The sequence below is a fragment of the Balaenoptera borealis genome (genome assembly GCF_965194805.1).
Source record: "Balaenoptera borealis genome assembly, chromosome: 11".
NCBI lineage: Eukaryota > Metazoa > Chordata > Mammalia > Artiodactyla > Balaenopteridae > Balaenoptera > Balaenoptera borealis.
In genome coordinates this window covers 77,985,852-78,008,575 of record NC_138868.1, presented here as the reverse complement: position 1 = coordinate 78,008,575, position 22,724 = coordinate 77,985,852, and positions in this window count along the sequence as shown.

Sequence of the window (22,724 nt, the reverse complement as noted above, 5' to 3'; positions counted from 1 at the left end):
CACGGGCTTTCTCTAGTTGTGGAGAGTGGGGACTACTCTTCATTGCAGTGCGCAGGCTTCTCATTGCGGTGGCTTCTCTTGTTGCAGAGCACAGACTCTAGGTGCACAGGCTTCAGTAGTTGTGGCTCGGTGCGCTCTAGAGCACAGGATCACTAGTTGTGGCGCACAGGCCTTGTTGCTCTGCAGCATGTGGGATCTTCCCGGACCAGGCTCGAACCTGTGTCCCCTGCATTGGCAGGTGGATTCTTAACCACTGCGTCACCAGGGAATTCCCTGGTTATCTATTTTAAATATAGCAGTGTGTATATGTCAATCCCAAACTCCCTTTTTAAGGGAGTTACATAGTTGCCAGAGATAGTGATTCCTCTGCTAGATCTGGGTAAAGTAAAGTGAAAACCTTCTGGAAAGGATTCACCATTCTAGATGCCATTAAGCACATTTGTGATTCATGGGAAACAGTCAAAATATCAATATTAATAGGAGTTTGGAAGAAGTTGATTCCAACCCTCATGGCTGACTTTGAGGGATTCAAGAACTTACTATTACTAACTTATTAGAAGTGTAGGTTGTAAGTGTGACTGAATTCCTGCAATCTCATGATAAAACTTTAGCTAATGGGAAGTTGCTTCTTATAGATGAGCAAAGAATGTGGTTTCTTGAGATGGAATCTACTTCAGTTGAAGATGCTGTGAAGATTGTTGAAATGATAACAAAAGATTGAGAATACTACATAATTTTCATTGATAAAGCAGCAACAGGTTTTGAAAAGATTGAGTCCAATTTTGAAAGAAGTTCTATGGGTAATTTGCTATCAAACAGCAGTGCATGCTACAGAGAAATCATTCGTGAAAGGAAGAGTCAATCAATGTGGCAAACTTCATTGTCTTATTTTAAGTAATTGCCATAGCCACTCCAGGCTTCAGCAACGACCATCTCCATCAGTAGGCAGACATCAACATTGAGGCAAGACCCTCCACCAGCAAAAAGATTATGACTCGCTGAAGGCACAGAAAATTGTTAGCATTTTTCAGCAGTAAAGCATATTTTGACTAAGGTATGTACATTGTTTAGACAGAATGCTATTGTACACTTAATAGACTGCAGTACAGTGTAAACATAAACATTGTATATGCACCGGGAAACTAAAAAATACCTGTGACTTGCTTCTTGTGATATTTGCTTATTGTGGTGGTCTGGAACTAAACCCACAATATCTCTGAAGTGTGACTCTGTGCTCTTAATATATTTTGTTTCCCTTTTATTTCTTCTGAGTTTTAAACTGACTCCACCGGTACCCCCAGCTGCAGTTTTGCTAGTACCAGGGCACAATAGAAGCTATTAATTGTCCTCCACTATCCATTTTCCCTTCTTCCTTTTACTAGTAGAACCCCTGTTTCCAGCATTGCTTACAACCAGGTGTTTCATGTGACTTCTCGGAGTCAGTGGTATGAGAGTGGAACTGATGTGAAAAACTTCTGGGTCATGCCCTCAAAATAAACCTCCACTTCCTCTTTCCCCTCCCACAGGCTAGAATGCAGGCATGGTGACAGTGAGTCAGCTTTGACCTGTGGAGATGGGAATGGCATATAAACAAGATAGTCGGAACCTGGGTTTCTGGGTGACTGCATGAAGCAGGGCCTCTCTATCCCCTGGACTGTCTATCAGCTTAGAGTTTTGTGTGAGGAAAAGGTATATTTTGTTCTTAATTAATCAACATATTTTGTTCTTTGCTAAAGCAGTCAAACCAATATCCTAATTTGCATTAGTATTAACCATATGAAATTGCTGGTGTAATAGGTTAAAAGCATATTAAGTAGATGACCATCCCAGACCCCAAATACTATAGACACTGGAAGTTGAGGTAAAAGTCAAACTTCTAAGAAGAAAGTTAAGTACAACTAGTAGAAGAGAAACTCTTTCACATTAATTGATAGAATTTGCTATGGAAATTAGGATAAAGTATCATTAAGGATAGAAAATATGTTTATAAGCTTTGAACTATTATAGAATCCTGAGTCCCTGTCCTATGCGTATGTCTACAAACATTATAAATATAAAATATTTAAGATAATAATAAAAATTTTTGAGATAAACACAAGATTCTAAGCATCAGGCCTAGGACTATTATTAGACAATTTGAAAGGAAGCCTTTCTCTTTACATAGGAATTGCTAAATCAGTAGATGTACTATAGATTAAATGGTTCCTGAGGTCACCACTTGAAAAGAGAGGCGATTTTGCCCTGCAGGAGACATTTGGCAGTGTCTGGAGACATTTTTGTTGTCACAGTTTGGGAGCAAGTGTCACTGGTATCTAGTGGGTAGAGGTCAGGCATGCTGCTAAACATCCTGCACAAGACAACTCCCACAATGAAGAATTATCCACACCAAACTGTCAGTAGTGCTGAGGCTGAGAAACCTTGGAATAAAGCCATCACAGAAAATTGTAGGGAAAAGAGATGGAGGAGAGTCCTAACAGTAGCTGCTCAACTCCCCTATCTAGCTGTTCTCAATTCTGCATGTTTTAATTACACAAACCATTTAATATCATCACTCCCCTCCCATTTCCCCACATAAGTCAGTGTAAATTTGGTTTCTGTTGCTTGAAATCAGAAGAGTTCTGCCTAATTTTCTTCCCATAATCCTTTGTAAGTGTTTTTCTCATCTCTAATTTTGGTTGCTCTAAGGGCTTTCTTCTCAAGTAGAAAATTTTGCTGGTTGGATAGTCAAGTGCGTTCCTCTGGAGAACTTCTAATAAGTGGGTTTTTACTATGGTTTGTGGATGAGTCTCTGTTGATTGTCTTAAACATGAGTCTATTCACTAACTATTCATTGCTACTGGTGGGTCAATCAAATATGAACCCTATGAGAGGACATACCTCGAGAGGCTTAAAAATACGATGGAAGCCCCTGGCACAAGGGAAGCTGGGATCTGTGGAAATTGCTGGCTTTAAGGTATAAGGAGAATGTTGTGGACTGAATTGTGTAACCCCCCAAAGATGTTGAAATCCTAACCCCCAGTACCCGAGAATGTGACCATATTTGGAAATAGAGCCTTTGCAGATGATCAAGTTAAGGTGAGGTCATTAGGGTGGACTCTAATCCAGTGGTGACTGTATTCTTGTAGAAAGGGGCAATTTGGACTCAGAGATAGATACACACCCAGGGAGAATGCCATGTGAAGATGAGGGCAGGGATGGAGTTATGTGTGTACCAGTCAAGAAACGTCAAAAGTTGTCAGCAAAACACCAGAAGCTAGGAGAGAGGCATGGAACAGATTGTTCCTCACAGTTCTCAAAAGAAACCAACTCTACTGACACCTTGATCTTGAACTTGTAGCCTTCAGGACTGTGAGACAACAAATTTTGTTGTATAAGCCACCCAGTTTGTGGTACTTTGTTACAGCAGCCCTAGCAAACTAATACAGAGAAATTTTAGGGCGAAATCCTATTTTCTCACTGCCATGAAGATACTAGCTAGCATTTATCTCCTCTGAGAATATAGAGTTCAGTTATGCTGAATACTAAGTGAACTTGAACCAGTTAGGTAGAACATTACATTTATAATTCTAAGGAAGGTTTATTACAACCATACATTAGAAATAGATATTTTAATTAATTCTTTGAATAGTTAGATATATTTATTACGTTTCAACACACAAAAGGTCATTACATATTTTTCATTTCTTCATCCCTGTTATAATTCTATGCTGTACTTTATTGATTGAAAATTTTAGCTACTAGATGAGAATCATTCCACAAGAAATTGTTAATTTAATTTAGATTGTGTTTGTATTTGGAAATACCATAAAATATCCAGAAAGAAATTATCATGTTTGTTAGATTCGTAAATTTTCTTTACACGTTAAAAAAAAATCTGAAATGAGATTAAAAACTACAGTTATTATTGAAATAATTTTTTTATTTGGGAAGTGTTGAATCCTCCTTCGCAGTGAGTGTTTAAGCTTTGGTTGGTACGCCAGTTATCAGTTTTTGTCTCTCATCTCCACATTCACCTTTCTTGCTCTGAAACTTGCTCTGGGATAATGAATGGAATTCCTTAAACCAGCTCTTCTTTACAGTGAATATGATGTTAGCTTCCTGAATAGAGGGTGCTACAGGGATATTGCAGGAAGATGGGGCATCTCTCACTGGATCCAGAGGCTGCATGGCATGGATGGTCAGCCATGTGAGTGTGAAGATATCTGGTGGTACCCTGCCCCAGCCATGAAGCAGGAAGACATGGTTCCTCTGACATTGTAGACCTGATGCTGTCTGGCAATCAATCACCTTTCTGTGGCTTTCCCAACATGTTACCATGGGCTCCGGACCACCTGCTCAGAGTGGCACCTTGACTCTCTGTGTCCTGGAAAATTACTTCCTATTTGACCAGTTACTGTGGACCAGATCTGGTTTAAGTAGCACAACAAACTTTTCTGCCATCCAGTGGACAACCACACCTTCTGTAACAAAGTCTGAATCCTCTCCTTGGGGAGGTAACTCCATTCAGGTTTGTCCTTTCTAGGGTATTTTCTATCAGTCCTAGGGTGTCCTATGGAGTTTCTTTGCATCTTAGAGTATCTCTCTTATCATTACTTAATGATTTCTACAATAAAATTCTCTATATCATGTTATGGTTTCTCTCTCCTGTTTGGACTCAGATTGAAACTGTTGAAAAACAAAAATTTGAGCATGCTGTGGAGGATTCAAGCATTACATTCTTTGGGGAAAGAGTTGATTTGAATAATCATTTCTAATTTCTTCTCAAACCAAGCCTATGTGTTTTTCTGAGCCTTCCTTTTTAAGCAATGTAAACAAAATCTTGCTTTGAGAGAAGCATGGCTGGCAGTTGATAATAGCTTTATTTACTGTGACCACAGCAATCATCTGTACTAATGATAATTAATTTGAAAGAATTAGAGGATTGATTTATTTAATGAACCTACAGGTAATTGTGAATTTCTTTACTAATGACATAAGGGAAATGAGGCCTGTTAACATTTAAAATAATTTGTAATGGACATGTACATCCTTTAAAAGAATGAAATCTTATATTCTCATCAATTCCCATACATTTGAAATGAATGGTTTAGTTGATCACTTTCTTCTAATTACTAGAGCTTTATCTACACATGTGATGTGAGTACATTGGCATAGGATTTATTTGTTCACTTCAGCCTCCTTTAAAACATAGTCATGTTCAAAGTGAGAGAGTGGCATGGACATATATACACTACCAAATGTAAAATAGATGGCTAGTGGGAAGCAGCTGCATAGCACAGGGAGATCAGCTCAGTGCTTTGTGACCACCTAGAGGGGTGGGATAGGGAGGGTGGGAGGGAGGGAGATGCAATAGGGAAGAGATATGGGGACATATGTATATGTATAACTGATTCACTTTGTTATAAAGCAGAAACTAACACACTACTGTAAAGCAATTATACTCCAATAAAGATGTTAAAAAAAAAAAGTCATGTAAAAGCCTAATTTAGATGAAATGAGTTGCTACACTGTACCATGTGACTGTCTACCATATTTGATGCTTGTATCAGTTATCTATTGCTGTAATAATACTGTATAACATGCTCTCCCCAAAGCAGTAGTTTAAAACAATAATAAAATATTTAGGTCATAGGTTTATAGGTGTTTTTGGCTGGATTCAGCATGGTGTGGTAGTGACTGATCTTGGTCATCCATCTGGGAGTCGACTAGTTATTGGATGACTTAGGGTAGATTTATCTATGGTCACTCAGCTCTGTTCCATTTGTTTTTCATTCTTCTAGAAGCTACTGAGCATGTTCTTAGGATGATGGCAAAGAACAGGAATGAGGGTAAGTAGAAAGATGCGTGTTTTATCCAGTTTCTGTTTGTATTACATGTACTAATATCCTTTTTGTCGAAGCAAGTAACACAGGGTACTTGTCACTTGCTAGGGCTTCCATCACAAAAGACCATTACTGGGTACCTTAAAAAACAGAAACTAATTTTCTCACAATTCTGGAGACCAAAAGTCCAAGGTCAAGGTGTCGGCAGGTTTAGCTTCTCCTGAGGTCTCTCTCATTAACTTGCAGACAGCTGCCTTCTCGCCGTGTCCTCACATGGTCTTGTCTCTCTGCATTTGCATCTCTAAGTGTCTCTCTGTGTGTCCAAATTTCCTTTTCACACAAGGATACCAGTAAGATTGGATAAGGCCCACTCTAACAACCTCATTTAACTTAATTACCTTTAAGAGGGCCCTATCTCCAGATACAGTCACATTCTGAGATACTGGAGCTTTTGTTTAAAATATGAATGTTTTCAGGAAGGACACAATTCTGCCCATAACACATGAACCAGACCAGAATCAGCAAGGGAAGTCATGGTATAATAAGATATATAAAGAACTGGGGCTATGATTTCCCTCTATCTACCATAATGCTAACAAAAGCCCCGCAGGGACATGGTTATTATTTTTGCCATTTTACAGATGAGGGAAAAAAAGGCTCAACTGGATGTGAGTCCTCACATGTTTATGTTTTTTCTTATAGGAAAACATTGATTAACTGAAATAAGAAGCCAAGAGAAATCTTTTTACTTTTAATTTTCCCTTATTTGAATAAGAGGCAATCTAGTAGAGTGTCCAGGAGTGTGAGCTCTTGGCAATAGCCTGCCTGAATCCAAATCTCACCTTTAACACTTACTGGCTATTGTACTTTGGGCAAGTTAGTTAACTTTTGTGTATCTTACCTTCCTGAAACATGAGAATAATAGTACTACCTACATAGCGTTATTAAAGGGTTAATCTCTTTATGTAAAAAACTGAGAACAATAACAGCAACAACAATTATTACAACCTTTTCTTATGTAAGATGTGAGATCTAACAAATAGAATTCTTCTTTGAACAAGGTGATATTACCTGATGGTCAGGGGGATGAACAAGCTAAACTGTTCAGTTAACACCATATCACTTACTAACTGGTACTCTGTTGCAGTATATCAAATACTCCACTAAGAAATTCTCCACTCTTGATTAATTTGTACTTTTTATAAAGTTGTAGTATTTCAAATCTCAATTTTCCATAACTATATGTTCATGAGGGGACAGGCCTGTATTGTCAATCAACTACTTGTACTAGTGCCATAGCTTCAAACTGACTTTTCAACTTTTAGTTTCTCTCCTTTCCAAACCATTTAACATACTGAGGTCAGATTCAGATTCTGAAAAACATCAGTTTCATCAAGTTACTCCTCTACTCAAGCCTTCAGTGGTTCTCTAGGGCCTAAAGGGAAATATTCCAACTCCTTATTCTGGCATGCAAGACCATCCACAGAATGATTGCTTCATTTCCCACAATTCCCTCTCATGACTTGCACTTCCCACCACCATTACTTTGCTCAAATTTATCTCACAATATGCATTCCTCCTTTCATTTTTTTCACTTAATAATTCTTTCCCTTACGTTAGCATCCAGATTTGGTGACTGTGGGTATTTTGATTCGTCTGTTTTCCACATTATCTATTGATTTTCTGTTAAGGAGGATGAAAATGTATTTTCCAATATAGTTTTGTTACAATTATTGGTTAAATTAGTAATCAGTTTTTAAGTCTTTATACTATGCTTATACAAATGCAACTCTCAGCTGAGTGTTACGGTGCACTATGGTTATGTTTCCTTTCCCTGAAGGTAATAATAATTTTCTTCCTTATTCATTTGAATAGTTTTCTTTATACCATCACTAATTCTTCTCACACCTCTCAAGAGCTTCTTGGTATAGTTTTCCACAAAGTCAATCACTTTCAATCCTTGATTGGTTCCAGTTTCTTTTTCCCTCTGAAACAAGCCCTCAGTTTTCTAGTCTAGGTGCATTGTTTCACTATGCCTGCTGAATAGTTTTCATCTTAGAACCTCTCTTTGTTGAATTTTTTTTTTTAACTTTTTATATGAGGCTTATTGACTACAAGTAATTTCTAAATGTATTTCCCTTAATTTTACAGTAATTGGTGGATGGGTCCCAAAATCTCTAGTTTTGACCAATAAATATTGACCATTTTAAGCCATTTTCTTTTTTTATTTTAAATTGAAGTATAGTTGATTTACAATGTTGTGTTTGTTTCAGGTGTACAACACAGTGATTCAGATACATATATAAGTATATATTTTTATATGTATATATATTCTCTTTCAGATTCTTTTCCTTTATAGGTTATTACAAAATTTTGAGTATAGTTCCTTATGCTATACAGTAGGTCCTTTTTGGTTATCTATTTTATATATAGCAATACATATATGTTAATACCATTCTCCTAATTTATTCCCCCTTCCTTCCCCTTTGGTAACCATAGATTTGTTTTTTGTGTCTGTGAGTCTATTTCTGTTTGGTAAATAAGTTCAATTGTACCTTTTTTTCTTTTTCAGATTCCACATATAAATGATATCATAAGACATTTGTCTTTCTCTGTCTGGCTTACTTCACTTAGTGTGATAATCTCTAGGTCCAGGTACGTGGCTGCAAATGGTTACAGACATATAGATCAATGGAACAGAGTAGAGAGCCCAGAAATAAACCCATGCACCTATGGTCAGTTAATCTATGACAAAGGAGGCAAGAATATACAATGGAGAAAAGACAGTCTCTTCAATAAGCAGTGCTGGCAAAACTGGAAAACTACATATAAAATAATGAAACTGAACATTCTCTAACACCGTATATAGAAATAAACTCTCTTTGTTGCATTCTTGAAATTCCCTTTGCTATTCTCCTAGGTTGAACCCTGGTCACCAAGATTTGGAGTAACTTCTTTGCTTCTCTATGCTTTTTAGCATGAGGGTTGGAGATGAACACAATTTCCTGTAACACTGAGGATCCTGGGTTGCTAAATTCTGGTAAAAAAAAGATTTTACTGCAAATTTTAGTATTTTTAGTATTTTTAAAAAGTTGTGAACATACCTCCACTTAACAAGAGGATATTAGCTGAAACTGAGTTTTAACCATTTCATTAAAAAATGGCATTTGGAACTTGAATTTTTCAGAGTTTTTAGATGAAAGTAGAATTTCTGTTTTCTATAACCCTTTGTCCTCACATTGCATAACTTTCCTCATGGTAGAAGGTGAGGTAGGTTCTGTATTTACCTTAATGACTAGTGGCTAAAAGAAGCAATCATAAAATCCAATGAACAAAGGAAAGATTATTGTAGGACAATTTCCTCTCCAGATCATTTAAGCAGATTAATAAAAAGAATATTTACTACCTACAGTTGTATCACCTTAGCCATGGATGGGCTGACTTTAACTTTTTATGATAGTACAAAATTCATTTTTCACCTTTAAGTCCCCTTAAGTTGTCCCCATTGTACGACAAAATAGCTGAGGGGTGAAATGTGTTCAGAATTAGTGTTGGTGTGTGTATGTGAGGAAAGAGGAAATAAGTGAGGTGCTTCTAAATGGTTTACGTGCCTGATGTTATTTCTTACCTTGTCAGTTCTCAGTAACAGGCCTCTGGGGGTGATGTGGGTCTGGAAAAAAAACATGGAAAACAAATGAGTTTCTGATTCTGAATCAATCAGTGTTATTTTATGTTTTGTGTGATGTTGCCAGAGATACTTTTATCTTATAAAGAGATCTTTAAACCAGAACTTTGAAGAAGCATTTTCTGTTTTTTGTGTCTCATGGTCTACTGCAAATCTGTAGCATTTTGCAGATTTTTCTCTCTCTTCTTGTCTCCCACCCTCCCTCCCTGCCTTCCATCCCTCCCCATTTTGCCTTTTCTTTGTACTTAACAAATATGTGTTGAGGTTCTGCTATATAGCAGGTGTTATTCTATGTGTTAGGAATATAACGGAGAAGAAAACAAAGTCACTGACTGCAGGATATTTCTATTCAGTTAGAAGTAAGGTGGAGGATTAGGGTGGTCAAGTTTGACAGAGTCCACCAATTTCCTTTAAAGCAAAAATACTAATGCCATCAACTGGGCACCTCAAAAATGTATTGACCTGAAAGTATTCATTGGACAATTGAGAAATTCTTTGTAGTTTCTCTTCCCTTGTCTTAGATGACATTATAATATCCCCGTTCTCTTGTGGACTCTTAAGGGAAAATGCTGGGCCTTCTGATCTCTTGCTCTGTATGATTTTGGATGAATCATCTCATACTCTAATTATATAGGGGCTTATCATCATTCCCCTAAACTAGCACTTATTTCTAGAGTTCCCTACTTTTGCCAAGTCTTCCTATCACAAAGAATTGAAATTCCTGGCATTCCACTGGGATCATCCTTTATTCTCTATTTGCCTTTCACCGTTCATTTCCTTTCAGTCACTAAATCCTGATTTTTTTCTTCTTTCACTTGTCTATTCCTTATGAATCTCATCACATCTACAGTTATCTCTGTAGTAGCCTTTTAGTTGGTATGTCTCTGCATCCACTTGGCCTCCTCCTACCAATGGGTGCTGGCACAAATCCTCCTGCCTAAAGAAATTATTCAAGTTGACTCATGTTTAATCTCATGATCTCATCACTGGGTTTTGACTTCAAACAGTCCCAGAGATTTTGTCTCTTTAATATTTGTCAACTCAAATATTGGCATGTGTTACCTATATTCCCAGTAACCAAACTCAGGCCATGTGCCCAAGATCAGCCTATTCTCCCAACTTCCTGACTTTCTGGCATGCCTAAGGATTTCAGCTTGGCACCCGCTTTATTGGCTTAGCATTAAGTACATATCAACTCTAACCTTATCCTATGAAAGTACAAGCTGCATGCAGGTAGCTATGCTTTTTGATCCTGTAGAGCATAGAGCATACATTCGAAGGGCTTGCAATTCTGGTAGGTTGAGGAGTAATTTTGTATGGCTTGGTCCTTGAATGAATTGAAGAGCTGAAAAAATAAGTGTGAGTGTTGTAGTGGTAGCTGCAACTTGAACAGTCTTCTCCTAGGTATAGTGTAGAAGGCATTAATGGCTGTAACCTGATTTTACAATGTACCTGCACCACAGAGAAAAACCATTTACTCATAAATTTATTTCCTTACCCAACATAGACTGTGCCAAACAGTATGGTAGAGGCTTGAGTTACAAGATAAATAAGATCTAATCCTTTATTTTAAGCAGGCTAACATCTAGGAGAAGAAAGAAGAGGTATGTATATTAAATTATATACTTAATTAAAATATATACTTTATAAGATTATTTTGAGGAGTAAATGAATCAATGTATTTAAGGGGCTTAAAACAGTGCCTGGCAAATAGAACACACTATATAAATGTTTGCTTTTAATTTTACAATGAGCTTCAATTACGTTCAAGTGCTAGGGGACCGTAGAGTTTCCTTTGCATATAAATGGTGTTTGTCCATTCACAGACTCTTACGAGACTCCAACTAGGACTTTACACTACTGATTCCATGTTCATTCATTCAAAAAATACTTATTTAGCCTCTTTTACATTCTAAGACTGTGCTAGACACAAGAGGAAAAAGAGAAATAAGACAAGGTCCTCAGCTTCAGGTGCTCACATTTCTATTTGTCTAGCTTTTGAGTAATGAAAGCATTTCAATAATTTGACTCACTAAACTCCCTGAATTTTACTGCCAGTGATAAATAAATGTGGGCATTTGGATTTTGTTCGAAATTTAAAAATGTAATTAAATTATTAGGGAATATCCTGGACCTGTACACATTTGGTTAAGTATTCTGCACTGTCTACATCAACAGGATTGCAGCAGTAAAAACCACGTATAATCCAAATTTAACACTAAGCTTCAAAAGAGCCAGATCATCACAGAGGGTATGTTTTCAATTATCACAGGTTTCATTATTAAGTATATTTTTCTAAATCCTTGGAAAATTGGTGACCCATAAATGGTTAATTTTAATTAAGTAGAATATCCTAACTTAATTTATGAGATAAAGGGGAAAGAGTACAAGATCTGAAATCAGAAGATAAAGGGCCAATCCTTGTTTTATCACTTTCTAGCCGTGTGGCTTTGAGTAAATCATTTAACCTCTTTTTTTTTTTTTTTTTTAATGCATGCTCTCATGTCTTTTTCTTTTTTTAATTTTTAAAATTTTTGGCTGCGGTGGGTCTTCGTTGCTGCGCTTGGGCTTTCTCTAGTTGTGGCAAACGGGGGCTACTCTTCACTGTGGTGCACGGGCTTCTCACTATGGTGGCTTCTCTTGTTATGGAACACGGGTTCTAGGCATGTGGGCTTCAGTAGCTGTGGCACGTTGGCTCAGTAGTTGTGGTTCATAGGTTTTAGAGCGCAGGCTCAGTAGTTGTGGCACACGGGCTTAGTTGCTCCGCGGCATGTGGGATCTTCCCAGACCAGGGCTCCAACCAGTGTCCCCTGCATTCGCAGGTGGATTCTTAACCACTGTGCCACCAGGGAAGCCCTCATTTAACCTCTTCATTTGTGAAATAATGTGAATAAATATCATGCAGATTACCAGAGATATTATATCCAAGAACTCTTACTAAATTTCTGGGACATAGTAAATGTTAGTCATATTTTCAGTGCGGGTAGGTATATACGTACACATATAGGTATAGCCAGGCTGCCTGTATGTATGTATAAATGACACTTTTTTGTTCACATTACTTTACCTGACTCCACATAGGATTTGAGAGAATCATTTCCTTTGATATGTCACACACTTTTTAACACATTTTTCTTAATGTTGGCTACCTGTGGGGCTTATGTTTCCTTTGTCATTTATGACTTAAGTTACAGAGAAAGCCATGTTCGCATGTATTCTGTGGATACACAAATTCTCAATGGCAGGCATTCTTGGATACAGTAAGGTGTCCAGCATACTGGAAAATTCTAGTGGTTTCTAAATAACTCATATGGGCTAAATATTAACATGCTTCAGCTTCTTGGGGGTCAGTCAGCTATGACAACAATGGCCACCGGGTATTCCTTCATCTTTATTTTGTGCAAGCATACTTAATACCCTTGCAATAGCAAATTGTCTTGTGACTTGCTTTAGGAGAGTGGTGTGATATCAGTTTGTCAAGCATGATTTAGGAATGATAAAATCCATTTGCCCAAGATGTGGTGGGGACGGTGAGCCATAGATGAGCTAGAGGTTCCTTCTAATTCCACTTACTTTTTTATTTACTAAACAAGGGCATTTCCTCTGTGAATTATATTGAAGGCTGGCTCTTTCCTTAGTGGCTATAGGACTCCCATCAAAATAATTTAATGATGAAAATGAAGTTGGTCTAATTGAATTCAATATGAACTAAGAGTCATCACCTTAGGGTGGGTTTAGCCCTTAGCACTTAATATTCTGCTCTGCAGTTCAGCTTTGTGGCAAAGCCAGGGCTGTTGTCATTGCAGGCTTTAAGCTCAGGAAGATTTTTTTTCTCTTTAATACAGAGAATGGGAAGTGGAGCATGTGCCTGGAATGGAGATAAATGTAGGCTCCCATCTTGTCCACTTAGGAGCTTTTTTTTTTTTTTTTTTTAAATATTTATTTATTTATTTATTTATTTTTGGCTGTGTTGGGTCTTCGTTTGTGCGCGAGGGCTTTCTGTAGTTGCGGCGAGCGGGGACCACTCTTCATCGCGGTGCGCGGGCCTCTCACTATCGCGGCCTCTCTTGTTGCAGAGCACAGGCTCCAGACGCGCAGGCTCAGTAGTTGTGGCTCACGGGCCCAGTTGCTCCGCGGCATGTGGGATCTTCCCAGACCGGGGCTCGAACCCGTGTGCCCTGCATTGGCAGGCAGACTCTCAACCACTGCACCACCAGCGAAGCCCCACTCAGGAGCTTTTAAAGCCTGACACCTCATCAGCAAGTAAAAATCAACTCAGCGGATCTCAATAAAGCTGATTTTGAAAGCTAAAAGTCAATTTTTTGGCTTTCCCTTCAAAGGTTTATGTTCTTTATTTAAAGAACACCTTATTCTTCTTAGGAAGTAATTTTAATGAGTATCAGTAGGTTTCCCAAGTCTCTGACATGGAATTTACTTCAAATTGATTTTTCAAAATTGGGTTGGAATCACTAAGGACAGAATTCCCTAACTCACCATGCTGTGAAATACTATGTTCACCTCCCCACTGGCTGATCTTGTTTCATTTAACCAATGATTTTTTTTTTTTAAGTATTTGTTTATTTATTTATTTATGGCTGTGTTGGGTCTTCGTTTCTGTGCAAGGGCTTTCTCTAGTTGCGGCAAGCGGGGGCCGCTCTTCATCGTGGTGCGCGGGCTTCTCAGTATCGCGGCCTCTCTCGCTGCCGGGCACAGGCTCCAGATGCGCAGGCTCAGTAATTGTGGCTCACGGGCCCAGCTGCTCTGCGGCACGTGGGATCTTCCTGGACCAGGGCTCGAACCCGTGTCCCCTGCATTGGCAGGCAGATTCTCAACCACTGTGCCACCAGGGAAGCCCAACCAATGATGTTTTAAGGGCTAAGATTCAGCCTTCCATTTCATTTCACTGGGTCTCTGAAAGATAGTCTAATGTTAAAATTGGCCCATTATCTAGACTGGTTTAATTTGTGCTTTAAAATGACTTTGGAAATAAGTTTTGATTAAAAAGTTACACCAGTGATGCATTTTCAGTATCACAAAGCAAAACCTATTTGAAGAAGTTATTTCTGCATGCCAGATTGAGCAGAAGCCTTAATTCCCCTTGGTAACTGTGTAGGCGAAAAGGAATTAGGAGCCTGGTGAATAAACAGGAAGCCATAAAATCACAGACATCTTTCCTATCTATCTTGTTCTTCCATCAAATGGATTGTGCAGTCAAAAATTACAACCACAATTGAATGTAAGGTATTTTAAGAATGAATACACACATCCTATTTTTTCTCCGAAATAACTATTAACAACCAAGAAACATATGCTTCAGTGAATACTTTTAGATGAATCATAAACTACATTTCCAACAACTGTCTTTTTGAAGCCAGTTGAGACAGCTACACAAGAGTATGTTAAAGCAAATCAAGCATTCACAGAGCCCATCTGTGACTTCCCAGTGAGTCTCCAGCTACTTCTTTTCTCCAAAATTACTGTAAGCTGTACAGTTGCTGCCTGGTTAAGGGATGCCCTGTTCCCTCTTCCAAATGTGTGACTTAGTCCTCTAAGAATTAAGGAGAAAATTAAGACCCTCTTTTAAAACAAGGTGTAGAGGATATAGTTCATCATGGAGAAGTTGATGAATTTTGCAAAAAATTTAATTTCTCTTATGACTAGATGTTTGCTATTTGCAATGTTTGATCTGTCATATTAGGAGGCCTAGGGAGGTGAGGCACCTCCAGCTGCCACTGACAACAGGGAAATAATAAAGCTGAAGAAGGGGATGGAGTTGTTGTTGGATGCTGGGCATGGATGGAAAGGAAATAAAAAGAAGCCTCTGCAGCATGCCAAAATCTAATATCTATAGTTAGAGCTGAGTCTGGAGGTAGCTGTGCAAAGTATCAATTCAGCACAGCAGAGCCAAGGTCAAGAATTTGAGTTCCATAAAGGAGTTGCTGTGGAAATCACATTGGGGTACTCAACATTCCTGATTTGATGCTGGGGAAAGAGGTGGCCTTCCCATTTTTGCGTTCCTGTGCCCAACACCAAGGAACAGAGCTTGACAGAGAGAACCAGAAACAAGCCTCTAAAAGAAACACTTATGTAGAAGCTTCAAGAACTGTGGTTGGGGGTTTCTCATCTATTGGAGCAGAGGAGTGAAAAGGCAGCAAGGGAAAGAACACCAGCCCCAGAACCCTACCTTTCTTCCATAGCATTGACATCTCTCAAAGTGCCCAGAGTAGACAAATGTTCATAGCAGAATTAGTCATAACTGCCAAAATTGGAAACAACCCAAATGCCCATCAACTGATTAATAGATAAAATATAGTATATCCATACAATAGTGTATTACTTGGCCTTAAAAAGGAATGAAGTACTGATACCCAATAGCACATGTATGAACCTTGAAAACATTATGCTAAGTGAAAAAAACCAGTCATAAAAGGACAAATATTATATGATTCCATTTATATAAAATGCCCAGAGTAGGCACATCTATAGAGACAGAAAGTAGAATAGTGGTTGCCTAGGTCTGGGGGTCTTGGGGGGAAATAGAGTGACTGCTAATGTGTATGGGGTTTCTTTTTGGGGTGATGAAAATGTTCTAAAATTGTTTGTGGTAATGGCTGCACAACTCTAGTGATATAATAAAAACCATTGAATTACACATATTAAATGGGCAGATTGTGTGGTATATGAATTACATTTCAATAAAGCTGTTTTTAAGAAGGAAAAAAACAATATAAAAAACAAACAAACAAAAAAAGAATTTGAGTTCTAGAAGAAAGTCAAGATTGAAATCTGTCAGGGAGTAGGAAATACTTGTTCACTATAAATTCATTCACTGTTATGATGAGGCATCTCCTGAGGACTTAAGGTTCTGCCTTTGCAAGATGAGTGGATTTCCTGTCATATTGGATAGCTAGTGTTCTTACTTACAAAATTTTAAAAGATAGAAGGACCACTTTCTTGAAAGTGCAGGTGAAGCAATTAATCTAATTCAGCATGCGAACTAGTAAAAAAATTTTTGTGGTTCACTAAAATATTTTTTAATTCACTAGTTCACTAAAATTTAATTTTAGTGCAAATATCTATGTTAATTCATTTATAGGAATCAAGTAATCCTTATAGTTTAAAAAATTATGAGAAATGGTTAAAATTTGGGCCCTCCCTACAAGCCTGCCCCTAACATTTGCATAGGTAAAGGTACAGATAGAAGCCATGCCTGTGACCTGTGAATCCCTTACCTTCTTCCTGCTTTCTCTTTGAACCCCAGCTCTGCTTCACATTTGGATGTTTAATCTTTACCCACAACCCTACTGTCAGCCAGCAGCAGCCCCCGGGTTCTCCCCATGCCCAGAGATGCATACACCAGTACTATGGTCTGTGCTTGGGAGGATGGAGCTGGGGAAGAAAATTGCAGGCCCTGGAAGTGGATTTGAGGGCATCTGGGCAAGTAAGATCAGGGTTAGGAATACCTAGAATATAGTTTAGAGTGGAAGGATGGAAGGGGGCTGTAGAGATTGGGAGTGAAAGGGGGTGGGGAAAAGGCTGGGAGCTGGGCTCCAGGTGGGCATGTTCACTTGTCCCAGCAGACCCCTTGTCCCATGGGGAGCGGGTCAGCTGGACAAAAGCCAGAGAGAGGGCTTTCTGAAGCCTGGAGTCTAGAGTAGGGACTGCAATTGCCTGGGTCTGGGGGTGAAACTGCCTCATGAATTTCTCATAGTTAACTGATAACTTGGGAAAGGAAATCTTTCACCATCCGGCTTCTTCTTCCATTATCACTTTCTTAATGTCCATCTCATTTCAATCTCCAATGACCTTAAAAAATTCTTGTTTTTCCACCAAAACATATGGCCTCTCATTTTTTATATTTTTTCCTGTGCCGTCCCCTCTTTGGGAAAAATCTTTTTTGTGCTCCTGACAATTCCTACCCCTTTATTTAATAGCTATGAAAGCTAAAGTGCTTCGATGACAATAGTAGATAGTGACTGAGCCACAATTAAGATCCAGGTCAATTGATTTCCAATTAGTTACCTTCCATTATTCAGGGCTATCTAGGTTCAATGTATTTGTACCCTATCTGATTTAGTACATTAATTTGAGCATTTTTTGACCAAGCTTGAAACTACATGCACAGTTTACTCATTCATTTTATTAATCTTAATAATGGTGAGGCCCATGACAGGCACTGTCCTAAGCCTTGAGGATACAAGGTAAAGAAGAACTTACTTGCCCTAAAGAAGCTCATAGTCTGGTGGGGGTGATAATCACACAGTGCTGGGAGGGATGGTGCTAACTTAACTTGGGATATAGACAGCAAGGCAGGTTTACATGAGAATATGACATCAGACCTGGGTCTTAAAGGATGCTTACACTTTTGGCACAAAAGGAAATGGGCAAGGTGAAGTAGCTGACAGGGCAAAGATTTAAATCCCTGCTCTGAGCAATTGACTTAGGTTATCTGAGTCTCAGTATCATCACCTGTTAAATGACAATAATAATACTAGACAGGTATACTATGAGGATTAAATGGGATAAAGTGTGTGAAAGCCTCTTGCAGATGCCTTTCCTTTGCAGAGAAAAGCATTCTCTGATCAGAAGGCACTGTGAATGAGACTGTCACACAGAGGTCGGGCCCCAGGCTATCAGTCAACTCCCTCTTCCTCCTATTTTCTGGTCCATAGGAGAAATAGGAAATAGACACGGAAGTTAGGAACAAATTAAAATATCAACTTTATTACTGGTAAACTGAATTGGAACACTCTGTTGCAGAACAGCAGGAAAACTGCAAATTTCTCTTCAGATTCAGAGCTCAGGCTGAAGACTTTTCAGAAAGTAGCATATTTAAATTTTAATGGAAATCAGCTAAGATAATATGATGACATGGAAACAATCAGGCAGTGCAGTAAAACATGTGTTTGGCATTTTTGGAATGAATTGACCTTGGGAGTTAGGGTAGTTTGTAGTACTCTAAACAAATATTTTGCTTCCTCTTCCTGTTGTGCTCCTCCTTGAGGGAGTTTTATACATCTCTGTTCTACTAAACTTAGGAGTGAGCACAAGACTGGTGTTGACAATGAGGTGTGGTGGAAGTGGCATGTGTTACTTGCTGGGGAAACTTTAAAAGCCTGTGTGCGGTTTTCCATGTCTTTCTTCCCTTTGCCACCAGGACAAGCAATATTCCAGACAATGGCTGCTCCACAACTTGGGTCCTGGAGTGAGGATGTTGTAGAGCAAAGCAGTTGCTGATGCCTGATAGATATGAATCCTGACCAAAAATAAAACTGTGTTATAAGCCACTAAGATTATTGGGTTATTTATTACTGCAGCAAAACCTAGCTTGGCCTGATGGATCAGTAGTTGTTAAATCACTCCATGCAGACAATTATTATTTAACCCAACAGGTCAAGTTTCTTTGTTAAATCTATACTTGCCTACATTTTGTGGGTTTGGAGGGAATTCCATATAAAGTTGTTCAATTCCTGTTTGTCTTTTTTTTGAGATTTTGCACATCAGGGATTTCTCATGGTTACTCCCCACCCATTAAAACAAGAAACCATGATGAGAATGAACATTTAATCTGTTTCTATTTCATCTAATTTTTTGCAATATATTTTTTATACTTTTCTGTATTTGAATTTTTGACCTTAATATGCAACTTATAAATTTGAGATATTTATCCTATAGATTAGTATTTACCTGTGACCTATCACTGACCAAAGGCAAGGATCACATCTACTATGTGCTGTGGCCCTGCATAAGTTACAACAAAATAACTGCGGAGATGAAAAATATAGTCAAATGACCAATTTAGCATCCAGTAATTTTTAGAAAAACGTTCTGATTTTGGAATTTTGAATATAATTGTCCTACTAATAGTACAGTACAGCTGTTTAATATAAGTCTGTGCAATTAATAAATAATGATTATACAGAACAGCTCGTAAAACCAGATTGGATTAGAGAAAAGAATAGAGACAGGATTAGCCTTATCATTTTCAAACAGAAAAAGAAACAAAATCTTGTATTACTTCTGTAGTTTATAATATTGCCAACCACAGAGCCTATCTGTTGTTAAATAAGTCTGTCCTTCAACTAGTAACAGCAGTTGCACATCAACAGTTCAAGATAATGTGAATAAATGCCAAAGAAGTAGGAAAGGCAGACGTTATTCTTGATGAAATTAAATTTGAGATACAATCACTTACGTTGAAAGAATGTGATCATTTGTAAATGACATAAGGACTGCAAACTATATATAGGAAGTTGCTGGCAGAATTTAAAATTAATGGTAGAAAGTATTAAATGGGAAAAGGATTAATATGGTATTACAAAACAAATGAAAAACGATCAAGTTGGCCTCTGCATTGTCACTATATTCAAATTATAGTTGAAGAACTGCATTATTATAATTAGGGAAAATCCCAATGAAAATTAGCAGACAGTATAATGTAAGTGTTTTTTAATGACTATAGAGATCTTATAAGTGATATCCTCATTAATGAAACTGTGTAGGCTAACACTTCTTGTCACACTCAACAAGATCAAAGTTCTGCAAGGATTGTTTCATTAAAATTTCAGTCTGTGAGGAATAAAAAGGCAATACAATTAAGGTCCACATACCCCGATGTAGGCATAAGTGCTGTTAGCTACTATACATATAAATCACTCTCAGAGAAGAACCTTCTTTTACCTTATGAAATTTGCATGATTTGGAGCAGTGCTCCGTGATGATGGAAACATCCTCTATCTGTGCTTTCCATCAGAGTAGCTGCATGTGGCTACGTGTGGCTATTGAGCAAAGCAATTGAAATGTACCTAGTGCAGTTGAGCAACTGATTTTAAAATTTTATTGAATTTTAATTGACTATAATTCATTTATAACCAGATGTGGTTCCAGTCTACTGTATTGGTCAGTGTAATCTAGAGCTATCTCATTTAAAAGTTTTAGATTAAGATAATTGCCAACACATCCCGTGTCATCTTTCCAAATTAGTTCTGCCCAAAAGAAAAATTTAAAAGAAGACCAGACCTTATTTGTCTAAGTGAAAAATACTACCAGCCATGTTTTCAAGTGCATCCCATGTCCCAAACATACTTAAATAATTTCCATGGATTCTGACATTTAATTATTAAAGAAACCCTATTCTGGTTCTATTAGTTAGGTAGCATGATTTTCATCTATCCAGACATCCCCATCTCAGGTTTCAGGATCCTATTTCTTCCTTATAAAGGCTCTTGCTACAGCATGGAAGACTCGCCAGGGCTGAGAACTCTGCTTTCTCTGAAGCTCTGCTTCTCTTCCACTTATGTCCTGTGACTGATTTTCTATGTCTATGCTCTAGCTGCAGGAGGTGAGCATCGCTTTAAATGCTGCCCTCTGACTCTCACACTTTGCTTTAAATTGTTGATTAATAGGTTTGAGCTTGTCATTTTCTCTCTTCAATGAATCAGTGGCATTTTAGAATAGCCACCAAATTTCATAGTCCTTAGAGTTGTTGTTTCTCCCTGATCTTGCAAGCTCAAGACATTGTACAAGCTAGTGCTTGCTTCCCTTTTGCCTGTGTCCATTCTGGGTCCAGAAAAGATGAAGTTTTTAGCAGTTGCACCTTAGAGCATGCCATGACCTATAAATAGAACACCCACCACCACTGATAGGCCCTCCTTGCCATCCAGCCAACGAGTGAACCACTCCAAGATTCCGGCCACAAAGTCTGCTTCTAAGAACAACTTCCAGTACCAGCTATGTTGGGTCAAATTACCCTGAAGTATTGTAGAACCTGAGATGGAGATTCTTCTTCAAGTGATTCACTAAAGCAGGAGGAAAGTGAGCAAAACAGGATTGGAGAGGAAGAAACGAAGCAAAAATTCAGTCTCATCTGGAGATTGGTTTCAGTCTTATCCCTTAGGGAAGCTCTGGAACACATATGGTACCACAGAGCCTATCCCACCTTGAGTTCAGAGGTCTAGCCCTTTGAATTCCCTTGATTTCCCGTTGTCTCTGGCTATAAGTCAGGTCTGCAGTGTTGCAGGGGGATGTGTTCCTTCTTTGGTGAAGATACCAGCTGTGAGTTATTCTCAGCCAACATTCACAGCAACCGAGGTTGGGGTTAGGGGGTGTGTGTGTGTACAACACATAGTAAATAGTAAAAGTGTTCAGGGAAAGATACCAACAGTATCCACTACAGTAGGACAGCACAAGGTTATATACCTCCTTGGTAGGTTATCAACAAAATAAGTTGAAGACTTAACCAGGGGCTGTGAGCTAAATGCTGCCTGCACAGCATGATTCTTTACACCTTGTCACATGGCTATATTTATTCAGTTATTCATTCTAGAGATGATTAGAGAGACCCATTATGTTGTAGGACTAACCTGTGCTCTGGGAATAGAGTAGTGATTAAGTTTATAGATTGTGAGCAATAGACTTGTAAGTGGATGACTGTAGGAAAATGTGAATAGGTGCCATCAAAGTGATGTGAATCTGTGCAAGCAGAGAAGGGAGAGACGAGTAGTGGAGAATTAAAAAAAGTTCATGGAGAAGTTGAAATATGAACTGGGGATTGAGAGGTGATGAGGAGTTTGTCAGGTGAATTTCCCTAGTTATATAGCAATCGTGTACCTCAATACCTATATATAAACAATTGGTTTTTGATTCTAGTAGGATTTAGGGGAATGCTTGGATTAAGATTTTACAAAGGCTATACGATATGATCCAATGTCCCATTCCAGTGATCTGTGTTTGACCCTCTGATTCTTTTTTTTAAATTTATTTATTAATTAATTTATTTATGGCTGCATTGGGTCTTCGTTTCTGTGCGAGGGCTTTCTCTTGTTGCGGCAAGTGGGGGCCACTCTTCATCGCGGTGCGCGGGCCTCTCACTATCGTGGCCTCTCTTGTGGAGCACAGGCTCCAGACGCGCAGGCTCAGTAATTGTGGCTTACGGGCCTAGTTGCTCCGCGACATGTGGGATCCTCCCAGACCAGGGCTCGAACCCGTGTCCCCTGCATTGGCAGGCAGATTCTCAACCACTGCGCCACCAGGGAAGCCCCTGACCCTCTGATTCTATAATGCAGTGTATTACTTTGTTGACTTGAACATAGAGAAGATTATTCAGCTTCTATTCGCTCAGCATTAGTATTCAAAGGCACCTCAAATAAACCATTTCACACAAGAAATTCATGCTTATATAAGTGGGTGATGATACCTCAGCTTTCCATCAAACAGAG